The sequence below is a fragment of the Rhinopithecus roxellana genome, chromosome 10, assembly GCF_007565055.1.
Source record: "Rhinopithecus roxellana isolate Shanxi Qingling chromosome 10, ASM756505v1, whole genome shotgun sequence".
NCBI lineage: Eukaryota > Metazoa > Chordata > Mammalia > Primates > Cercopithecidae > Rhinopithecus > Rhinopithecus roxellana.
In genome coordinates, this window is record NC_044558.1 from 136,109,150 (window position 1) to 136,120,904 (window position 11,755).

An 11,755-nucleotide genomic window follows, 5' to 3' on the forward strand; every position below is an offset into this window, starting at 1 on the left:
GAAACTCTGTTTCCCATCATGGGATGAATTCAACAGGTAATTTCAGTTTAATATTATAATATCTGCCATTATGATCACCAAGCTAAATCTTCTGACTCAGATTCTATATTCATTAGTAGTTTTGTCAGTCTCCATGAAACACCTGCTGGGATTTTTATTGGGATTAAATGACATCTATAGATCAATTTGGGGAGAATTCACATCTTAACAACAATGAATCATAACATTCATTAATGTAGCATATCCTTCTATTTGTTAAGTTCTTTAAAAATTTTCTTCCATAATGCTTAGCAGTTTTCACAGAATGAAGATCTTTTAATCTTTTGTTACATTTCTCCCCAGGTGTTTGATGCATTTTGATGATCTTATAAATCATATTTCTTTTAAATTTCATTTTCCAAGTGACGTTTACTGGTATATAAGTATATGATTTATTTGGGTTATGTAGCACAGAGTCTGATTCCATGTTTTCACATTTGACTTCTGACTTCTTCTAAACCCCACCTCCCTTTTCCCTTTTGCTCCGTATCAGGACAGATTGGTAAGAAAGCCCAAGTGAATGTCCTTTTATGGCACATGTGGGAAATTCAAAGCTGGCAAATCCCCAGCTGTCACTTGGGACTATTTCTCCAGTCCCACCCTCTTGCTACTATATAGGCCCAACCCACAGAGGCCTGCCGAGACCTGCTTGTACCCTCATTCCCATTTCAGGAATCCCTTGTGTGAATAACAAGTTTTCTTCCAAATTATTTAGTTATGTAGGGTGCCATTGGCATCAACATCTAACCTATTGATTGGTAAAGGTAACATTCTGCCTTCTTGGGATAAATATAAAGCAAGGTATGTTGGTCTTATACCCAGCAACTTTCCTAAATTTGCTTACTATCTCTAATAGTTTGAGAATTAATTTGAGCTTTCTATGTAAAAAATCGTATCATTTGTGAATAATGATAATTTTACTAATATTTTTTAATCATTTTACTTTTTTATTGCTTTATTGAACTAGTTCGGTCCTCCAATTTTTGAATAGGATTGTTGGCTATAGACATCTTACGTTCTTGCCATTCTTAGGAGGAGAAAATGGTAAATATTTCACCCTGTTATATAGATCATTAACTTTTTTTGTAGATAACTGTTATCAGATTAAGAAAATTTCTGGCTATTTCTAGTGTGTGGAATATGTTTCTTTTAGATAATAAATGGGTGTTGAATATTATCATTTTTTGTATTTATTGAAATAATCACATGGCTTGTCTACTTTGTTTACTTACTGGTTAATCTACATTGGTTAATTTTCAACTTAACCTTAGTTTTGACGTATTATTATTTTTTTTAAACTTTTAAGTTCTGGGATACATGTGTGGGATGTGCAGATTTGTTACATAGGTAAATGTGTGCCATGGTGGTTTGCGATACCTATGAACCCATCAACTAGGTATTAAGCCTGACATGCACTAGCTATTTTTCCTGATGCTCTCCCCACCTGTGCTGTCCCCTGACAGGCCCCAGTGTGTGTTATTCCCCTCTGTGTGTCCATGTGTTCTCATTGTTCGGCTCCCACTTATAAGTGAGGACATGCGGTGTTTGGTTTTTCTGTTCCTGCATTAGTTTGCTGAGGATAATGGCTTCCTGCTTCATCCATGTCCCTGCAAAGGACATGATCTCATTCCTTTTTATGGCTGCATAGTATTCCTTGGCATATATGTACCACATTTTCTTTACCCAGTCTATCATTGATAGGCATTTGGGTTGATTCAGTCTCTTTGCTATTGTAAATAGCATTGCATTGAACATATGCATGTGTGTACCTTTATAACAGAATAATTTATATTTCTTTGGGTATACATGCAGTAATAAGATTGCTGTGTCAAATGGTATTTCTGGCTCTAAATCTTTGAGGAATTGCCACACTGTCCTCCACAATGGTTGAACTAATTAACATTCTGGCCAACAGTCTAAAAGTGTTCCCATTTCTCTGCAACCTTGCCGGCATCTGTTGTTCCTTGACTTTTTAATAATTGCCATCCTGAATGGCATGAGATGGTATTTCACTGTGGTTTTGATTTACATTCCTCTGATGATCAATGATGTTGAGCAAATTGTTTTTATATGTTTGTTGGCAGAATTTATGTCTTCTTTTGAGAAGTGTTTGTTTATGTCCTTTGCCCACTTTTTTTTCGGCATATGAAAATTTATTACTACAGTGTTTTCACCATTAAAATTTATGATCTTGGTCTTTCCTTCTTGCCTTGTATAGGGCCAGAAGAGACACATTGGCTACTTTGACAACCTTAAAGTGGACTCCAGGAATATCACCAACAGCATGACCTTTGCCACTAAATCCAGCATCCAAAACTTCATCGTTTTCCTCAATAAAGTTCAAGCAACCATTGTTGGGTACAAAGGCTGTGATTTTCTTGCCATTCTTGATCAGCTGGACCCTGATATACTTCCTAATGGCAGAATTTGGCTGTTTGGCTTCAACTCCCACTTTTTCCAGGATGATTCCTTTTGCATGAGAAACCGCTCCAAAAGGGTTGGCCTTCAGGGCTGTGCCCAAATGGGTTTTCTTGTACTGTTTATCATGCCACTTCTGGTCTCGTCGGAGACTACAGAGCTTCCTAGCAGTACGAAGTCCACGACACTTGCCCATCCTGTCGGCGCCACCGGCCTGAGCAAAAAAGCCTTTGCCCACTTTTTAATGGGGTTGTTTTATTCTTGTGAATTTGCTGAAGTTCCTTGTAGATTCTTGATATTAGAATTTTGTCAGATGAGTAGATTGCAAAAAGTTTCTCCCATTCTGTAGGTCGTCTGTTGACTCTGATGATATCTATTTTTTTCTCTGCAGAAGCTCTTTAGTTTAATTCGATCCCATTCGTTAATTGTTGCCTTCATCGTATAGCTTTCAGATATTTCATCATAAAATCTTTGCCCATGCTTATGTCCTGAATGGTATTGCCTAGATTTTCTTTTAGGGTTTTTATAGTTTTGTGTTTTACATTTAAGTCTTTAAACCACCCTGAGTTAATTGTTGTATAAGGTATAAGTAAGGGGTCCAGTTTCTGTTTGATGGATGTGGCTATCCAGTTTTTCCAGCACCATTTGTTAGATAGGAAATCCTTTCCCCATTGCTTGTTTTTGTCATGCTTATCAAAGATCGGATGGTTGTAGATGTGTGGTGTTATTTCTGAGTTATCTATTCTGTTCCATTGGTCTATATGCCTGTTTTTGTACAAGTACCATGCTATTTTGGTTACTGTATCCTAGTTTGAAGTTGGGTAGCATGTTGCCTCTAGCTTTGTTCTTTTGCTTAGGATTGTCCTGGCTATATGAGCTATTTTTTGGTTCCACATGAATTTTAAAATAGTTGCTTTTTCTAATTCTGTGAATGATGATGTTGATGGTAGTTTAATGGAATAGCACTGAATCTATAAATTGCTTTGGGCAGTATGGCCATTTTCACGATATTGATTCTTCCTATCCATGAACATGGAATATTTTTCCATCTGCTTGTGTTTTCTCTGATTTCCTTGAGCAGTGGTTGGTAGTTCATCTTGAAGAGGTCTTTCGCTTCCCTTGTTAGCTGTATTCCTAGGTATTTTATTCACTTTGTGGCAATTGTGAATAGGAGTTTATTCATGTTTTAGCTCTTTGCTTGTCTGTTGTTAGTCCTTAGAAATGCTTGTGTTTTCTGCACATTAATTTTGTATCCTGAGACTCTGCTGAAGTTACTTAGCAGCTTAAGAAGGTTTTGGCCTGGGTCAATGGGGTTTTCTAGATATAGGATCATATCATCTGCAAACAAAGAATATTTGACTTCCTCTCTTTTCTATTTGAATACCTTTTATTTATTTGCCTTGCTTGATTGCCCTGGCCCAAACTTCCAATACTATGTTGAATAAGAGTAGTGAGAGAAGGCATCCTTGTCTTGTACCAGTTTTCAAGGGGACTGCTTCCAGCTTTTGCCCATTCAGTGTGATATTGGTTGTGGGTTTGTCATAAATGGTTCTTATTATTTTGAAGTATATTCCTTTAATACCTAGTTTATTAAGAGTTTTTAACGTGAAGGGATGTTAAATTTTGTTGAAGATTTTTTTTCTCTGAGTCTTTTGAGATAATCATGTGGTTTTTGTCTTTAGTTCTGTTTATGTGATGAATTACATTTATTGGTTTGCATATTTTGAATTAGGCTTGCAACCCTGAGGGTGAAGCTGATTTGATCATGGTGAATAAGCTTTTTGGTGTGCTGCTGGATTCAGTTTGCCAGTATATTATTGAAGATTTTTGCATGGAAGTTCATCAGGAATATTGGCCTGAAGTTTTCTTTTTTTTTTTTTTTTTTTTTTTTTTTTTGTATCTCTGCCAGGTTTCGGTATCAGAAACTAGGATTGCAACCCCTACTTTTTTCTGTTTTCCATTTGCTTGGTAAATTTTTCTGATCCCTTCATTTTGAGCCTATGTGTGTCCTTGTATATGATGCTGGCTGGTTCATTTTGCAGACTTGTTAATGCAGTTGCTTCCTAGTGTTGTTGGTTTATGTACTTCAGTGTGTTTTTGTAGTGGTTCTTAATGGTTTTTCCTTTCCATGTATAGTGCTTCCTGCATGAGCTCTTGCAAGGCAGGCCTGGTGGTGACAACATACCTCAGCACTTGCTTGTCTGAAGAGGATTTTATTTCTCCTTCACTTATGAACCTTACTTTAGGCCAGATATATGACATTCTGGGTTGAAAATTATTTTCTTTAAGAATATTAAATATTGGCCCCCAATCTCTTCTGGCCTGCAGAGTTTCTGCTGAGAGTTTTGCTGTTAGTCTGAGGGACTTCCTTTTGTAGGTGACCTGGCCTTTCTCTCTGACTTCCCTTAACATTTTTTCTTTCATTTCAACCTTGGAGAATCTGATGATTATGTGTGTTGGGGTTGATCTTCTCATGGAGTATCTTATTGGGGTTCTCTGGATTTCCTGCATTTGATTGGCCCGTCTTGCTAGGTTGGGGAAGTTCTCCTGGATGATACCCTGAAGTACGTTTTCCACCTTTGTTCCATTCTCCCCATCTTTCAGGTACTTCAATCAGTCATAGGTTCAGTCTTTTTATATAATCCCACAGTTCTCAGAGGTTTTGTTTGTTCCTTTTCAGTCTCTTTTTTTTTTTCTAATCTTGTCTGCCTGTCTTATTTCAGCAGAAGAGTCGTCAAGCTCTGATAGTCTTTCTTCCACTGGTCGATTTGGCTGTTGATACTTGTGTTTGCATCATGAAGGTCTCGTGCTGTGTTTTTCAGTTCCATCAGATTATTTATGTTTCTCTCTCAACTGGTTATTCTAGTTAATAGTTCCTGTAATCTTTTATCATGGTTCATAGCTTCTTTGCGTCGGGTTAGAATATAATCCTTCAGCTCAGCAAAGTTCGTTATTACCCACTTTCTGAAGACTACTCCTGTCAGTTGTCATCTCAGCTTCAGCATAGTTTTGTGCCCTTGCTGGAGAGGTTTTGTGATCATTGGAAGAGAAGAGGCATTCTGGCTTTTGGAATTTTCAGCATTTTTGAATTGGTTTTCCTCATCTTCATGGATTTATCTACCTTTGCCCTTTGAGGCTGTTAACCTTTGCTTGGGGTTTTTGTGTGCGTGGGGGGGTGGTGGTGTCCTTTTTGTTGATGATGTTGTTGTTATTGTTGCTTTCTGTTTGTTTGCTTTTCTTTTAACAGTCAGGCCTCTCTTCTGCAGGTCTGCTACAGTTTGCTGGGGGTCCACTCCAGACCCTGTTCACCTGGGTATCACCAGTGGAGGCTGCGGAACAGCAAAGATTGCTGCCTGCTCCTTCCCCTTGAAGCATCCTCTCAAAGAGGCACCAACCTGATGCCAGCAGGAATTCTCCTATATGAGGTGTCTGTTGACCCCCGTTCAGAGGTCTCATCCAGTTAGGAGGCACCGGATCAGGTACCTGCTTACGGAGGCAGTCTGGACGCCCCTAAGTGGTATGGGTATGCTGGGTGGTGGGGAATCCCTCTCATCCGGATTGCCTGAACTCTTCAGAGCCAGTAGGCAGGAAAGATTAAGTCCCCTTCCCCCAGGTGCTCTGATTCAGGCAGATGAGAGTTCTATCTGTAAATCTCTGGCTGTGCTTGCTGGAATTCCTGCAGGGAGGCCCTGCCTGGTGGGGAGGTATGGATCTAGTTCCTACCTAAAGAAGCAGTCTGGCCACAATCTGCCACAGCCACTGTGCTACACTGTGGGGAACTCCACCCAGTCCAGACCTCATGGTCTCCCTATCAACTGGCAGGGGAACACCAGGGACTAGAAGGGGAACACCAGGGACTAGAACCTCAGTAATGGTGCTGCCCCTTCTCCCAGGAACTCAATGATCTTAGGCCTACTCCAGGCTGCTGTGCTGGCCAGCAGGAGTTCCAAGCCAGTGGGTTTTAGTGTGCAGGGTTCCAGGAGACTAGGACCTGCTGAGCGAGGCTGGTTGACTCCCTGGCTTCAGCCTCCTTCACACAAGAGTGAATGGATCTCCTGCCTCACTGGAGTTCCTGGAGCTGCTGGAGCATGCAAAACCTCTTGCAGCTCAGTCCCTGTCTGAGCGGCCAGTGGACCCTGGAAGCTGCCATGGGTCTGCACAGCTTTGTGCTTGAGACCCAAGGCCCTGGTGGTTTGGGAACACTAGAGAATCTCTTGATCTGCAGATTGCAAAAATATGTGGGAAAATCATAGTTCTCTGGGAGGGTAGCACAATCTCTCACCACTTCCCTTTGCTTAGGGAAAGAGATCCCTTTGCTTACCCTGTGCAGCTCTGGGGTGAACTGTCATCGCCCCACCCTGCTTTTCCTTGCTCTCCATGGGCCCCACCAACAGCCTAGTTAGTTCCAATGAGAGAATCTGGGTGCCTCAGTTGGAAATGCAGGTTCATCCACCATTTACGTTTGTCTCAGTGGGAGCTGCAGACAGGAGCTGTTTCCACTCAGCCATTTTGGCCCCTCCTGTATCAGTAATTTTATATAAAACTAGATTCTGTTATTTAAGGTTGTATTGAGTGTAATCATAACTATATTAGTAAAAAATATTGGTACATATTTTCTTTTCTTGTAAATCATTTTCAGGATTTTGTATCAAGGGTTTGATGGCTTCACAAAATGAGTTGGAAGTTGGCCTGTTTTTCTATTCTTTGGAAGCACATGTAAGATTGGTATTATTTCTTCTGTAAGTAGTAGAAAGAATTCATCAGTAAAATCATCTACAACTGAAGATTTTATGAGATTATTTTTTATAATGGATTTGATTTATTTAATAGATATAGGACTCTACAGATGTTTCATTCTTTTTGTGTCAGTTTTGGTAATGTGTACGTTATATCTAAGTTATTAAGTCTATTGGCATAAAGTTGTTAATAATCTGCTCTTATCTATTTGATGTACTTGAGATCTGTAGGGATGCCCCTTTATATTAATGGTTTGTGTTATCTTCCTCTTGCTATTTATTACTTTTATTAATATTTTCAAAAAATCAAAGCCAAAATCTTGTTGACTTTTCTGTTTTACCGATTTCGCCATTTGCTTTTATTACTTTTATCCTTCTACTTTATTTGAATTTATTTTGCTTTCCTTTCTCCAGATTCTTGAGTTACAAGTATAGATCATTACTTTTAAATCTTTCTTCTTTTCTAACATTTACATGTAAAGCAATATATATTCCTCTAAGCATTGTATGTGGTTCATGTCACATATTCTGATATGCTGTGCTTTTATTTTTTTGGTTATCTTTCATTTTCATTCCATAATTTAATTCCATGTTAGTCATGGGAGATACTTTTTATGATTTCAATTCTTTGAAATTTGTAGAGACCTACTTTATGGCTCAGAATGCATTTCAAAATAATGTATTGTTTTGTATTTATTTCTGTTGTTGTTGAATGTAATGTTCTGTATCTGTTAATTAAGTCCAGTTGGTTAATTGTTTTGTTCAAACTTTTTATATTGTTACTGATTTAGTTTGTCTGTTTTATCATCTCTTGAGATAGTGTCAAGAACAGCAAAGGGGTGACATTTTATTCTACTCATAATATAGCAAGCAAGTAACCTGCTACAGTTTCATTAATGCTGCATTAATTGTGAGGACTGCCATAATAGAATATTATAGACTGGGTGGCTTAAATAATAGACATATATTTTCTCTAAGTTTTGTAAGCTAGAAATCCAAAATCAAGGTGCTGGCAGGGTTAGTTTTTGATTAGGCCTCTCTTCCTGACTTGTAGACGAATGCCTTATTAGAGTGTCCTCACATGGACTTTTCTCTGTGCCTGCATTCTCCTGGTGTCTCTTTCTATTCTTATAAGGAACACCTGTCCTGTTAGATTAGAGCTCCACCCTTATAATATTATTGAACCTTAGTTAGCCCCTTAAAGGCTCTATATCTAAGTATAGTCATATTGAGGGTTAAGGCTTTTTTTTTTTTTTTGAGACGGAGTCTCGCACTGTCTCCCAGACTGGAGGGCAGTGGCACGATCTTGGCTCACTGCAAGCTCCACCTCCTGGGTTCACGCCATTCTCCTGCCTCAGCCTCCCGAGTGGCAGAGACTACAGGCCCCGCCACAACGCCCAGCTAATTTTTTGTATTTTTAGTAGAGATGGGGTTTCACCATGTTAGCCAGGATGGTCTCAATCTCCTGACCTCGTGATCCACCTGCCTCAGCCTCCCAAAGTGCTGGGATTACAGGCGTGAGCCACTACACTCGCCTTAATTGAGGGTTAAGGCTTTAATACATAAATTTGAGGGGAGAGGGCACGATTTAGTCCATAGCAGATGCTGGCAGAAGACATGAGACTTCTGTATTAGAGGCAAAGGACTTTATTAGTCATGGAACAGAAGGCAGGAAGGTTTCCCTTCAAGCCCCATAAGTGTGACACAGGTGACCTAGATGGATCCTGCACATTTCATAGGTTTGTTTTACAACCCACAGAAGTGACTCTTGGATTAGGAAATCCCAATATTTTATAAATATCTACAAACAACCCTGTCCAACCTTTGCCACAGAGGGAGACAATAATCTTGTTATACTGTACAGGAAACAAATCTGCCTCCTGCTCCACTTTCAAAAATCCTTGGAAGATAGCCTGAGATAAAAGTCTATGAGTGACTCTGCTCATAAAATGTGCAGACCCATGGACAAGGCTGGCTTCACAGGAATGCCATGCCTAGAAGGTGCCTATGCTTAGTGTAATGCTCTTCTGTCACTGCTTTCGAATTATTAATAATTTGTAAGTAATAGAGCCCTCATTTTCATTTTGCACTGGATCCCACAAATTATGTAGCTTGTCTTGTCTCAGGAGAATAAGAATGGTACATTCTTATTCTTATTAACACATAAGAATATGTTATCCCAAAAGATAGTTGTGTTAATGTCTTCAATTGTGATGATAAATTGTTTTTATTTTAGTTCTGTAAATTTTGGTTTTAAATATTTTGAAGCTACATCATTAAAAGAATAGAATTTAAGATCATTTTACATTCTGTTGCCATGAATCCTTTGTCATTATAAAATATTTCACTTTTTGCCTCATAATACTCTTTAGCCTACTTTGTGTGATTTAACATAGCCACAAAGACTTTATTTTTCTTAGTGTTTTCATTTTGTAACTTTTCTTATCCGTTTCCATAAATCTTTGTGTGTTTTTGTATGTAAGATGTTTCTTGTGAACAGCGTATAATTGGATCTTGTTTATATATCCAGGCTGACAATCGCTAAGTTTTAAATGAAATATTTAGTTGATTTTAATTTAATGTAATTGCTGAGATAGGTTTAAATCTACCATATTATTTTTTGTTTCCCATATGCCTTATCTACTCTTTGTACCTATTTTATTCTTTTATTGTTTTCTTTTATATTGAGCTATTTTTAATATTTTATTTTAATGATATATTAACTTTGTTTGCTACATAATATACTATCTGTTTTTAGTGGTTATCCTGGAAATTAAGCAATCCATCCTTTATTTATTACTGTCTAACTTATGTTAGTACTTTTACCAAAATCAAAACATTGAAAGATCTTTAAATGGTGAATTTATTTTGATCTCGTATCATTTTGCTCTGTTTTCACATAGTTTACACCTATACTTATTACACGCTTCTTTATAACATAAAGAAGTTATTTTATCTTTTTCTGCAATCAGTTTTTTACAGATACCTTTTTCTTTTCCGGAGTACTTCTTCTGTCTTATATATCTGGGATAATTTCCTTTAGCCTAAAGAATTTTGTACAGTACATCTTGTTTGGGTGTCTCCTTCAGGAAAGAAATTCTTTTGGCTTGTGTTGGTCTGAGAACATCTTTGTCTTGTTGTTTTTTACAAAATCTTGGAGGGCTTTTAAAAGAGCACTTTAAGTATTCATTCTATTGTTATTTAGTTTATATAAATTCTGAGAAATTGACTCATTCTGTTTTTTAATAATACATTGTAATAAACTGTAGTCACATATTTTACAGTAGCTGTCTTGAAGTTATTTCTCCTATCTAACTGAAATTTTAAATCTTTTGGCCAAAATCTTCACAAACCAAATATACCCCCAACCCCTCATAACCATCATTCTATTTTCTACTCCTATGAGCTCAACTTTTGTAAATTTCATGTGTAAGTGAGATCATGCAGTATTTGTGTTTCAGTGCCTTGTTTATTTCACTTAACATAATGTTCTCCAAGTTCATCCCTGTTGTCCTAAATGACAGGATTTTCTTTTTGTTTAAGGCTGAGTAGTGTGTTTATTATTTTATATGTGTATATATAAATGTGTGTGTGTATATACACACACACACACACACACACACACACACATACCACATTTTCCTTATCCATTCATTCACTGATGAACACTTAGGTTGATTCTATGTCTTGTCTGTTTGAATAGTGCTGCAATTAACAGGAGAATACAGATATCTCTTTGCCATACAGGGTGAGGTGATATTGCATCATGGATTTAATTTGCATTTTTGTGTTGGTTAGTGATGTTAGACAATGTTTTCCTATATCTCTTGGCCATTTGTATTTCTTTTGAAAACTGTCTACTCAGGTCCTTTGTTCATTTTAAATTGCGTTATTTGTTTTCTTGCTATTGAGTTGTTTGAGTTCCTTGTATATTTTGGCTAACATCTTATCAGATATATAGCTTGAAAACATTTTCTCTCATTCTGTAGGTTCTTTTCTTCACTCTGTTGGTTGATGCCTTTGTTGAATAGAAGCTTTTTAGTTTGGTTTAATCTCTTTTGTCTGTTTTTGCTTTTATTATCTGTACATCTGAAGTAATATCCAAAAAGTCATTGCCCAGATCAATGTCATGGAGCTTTCCCCCTATGTTTTCCTCTAGGAATTTTACAGTGTTAGATCTCACATTTGAGTCTTCAACACATTTTGAATTGATTTTTTTAGATGGTGACAGATAGGAGTCAAGTTTTATTCTACTACATATGGATATTCATTTTCACAGCATCATTTGTTGAAGAGACTGTATTTTCTCCAAAGTATGTTCTTGGCAACTTCATCGAAAATCAGTTGTCTATAAATATGTGGATTTATTTCTGTTCTCCATTATGCTCTATAGGTCTATGTGTCTCTTTTTAATGCCAGTACCATACTGTTTTGTTGACTATAGATTTGTAGTACATTTTGAAGTTGGGTAGAGTGATACCTCCAGCTTTGTTCTTTTTGCTTAATATTACTTTGTTTATTTGGGGTTTTTCACGATTCCATACACATTTTAATATTGCTTT

The 11,755-nt window shown here is 37.4% G+C and overlaps 1 pseudogene; it reads right to left on the reverse strand.

The window, feature by feature from the left end:
• Positions 1-2,222: 2,222 nt before the first annotated feature.
• LOC104675352 lies at positions 2,223-2,666 on the reverse strand (annotated as a pseudogene).
• Positions 2,667-11,755: the final 9,089 nt, after the last annotated feature.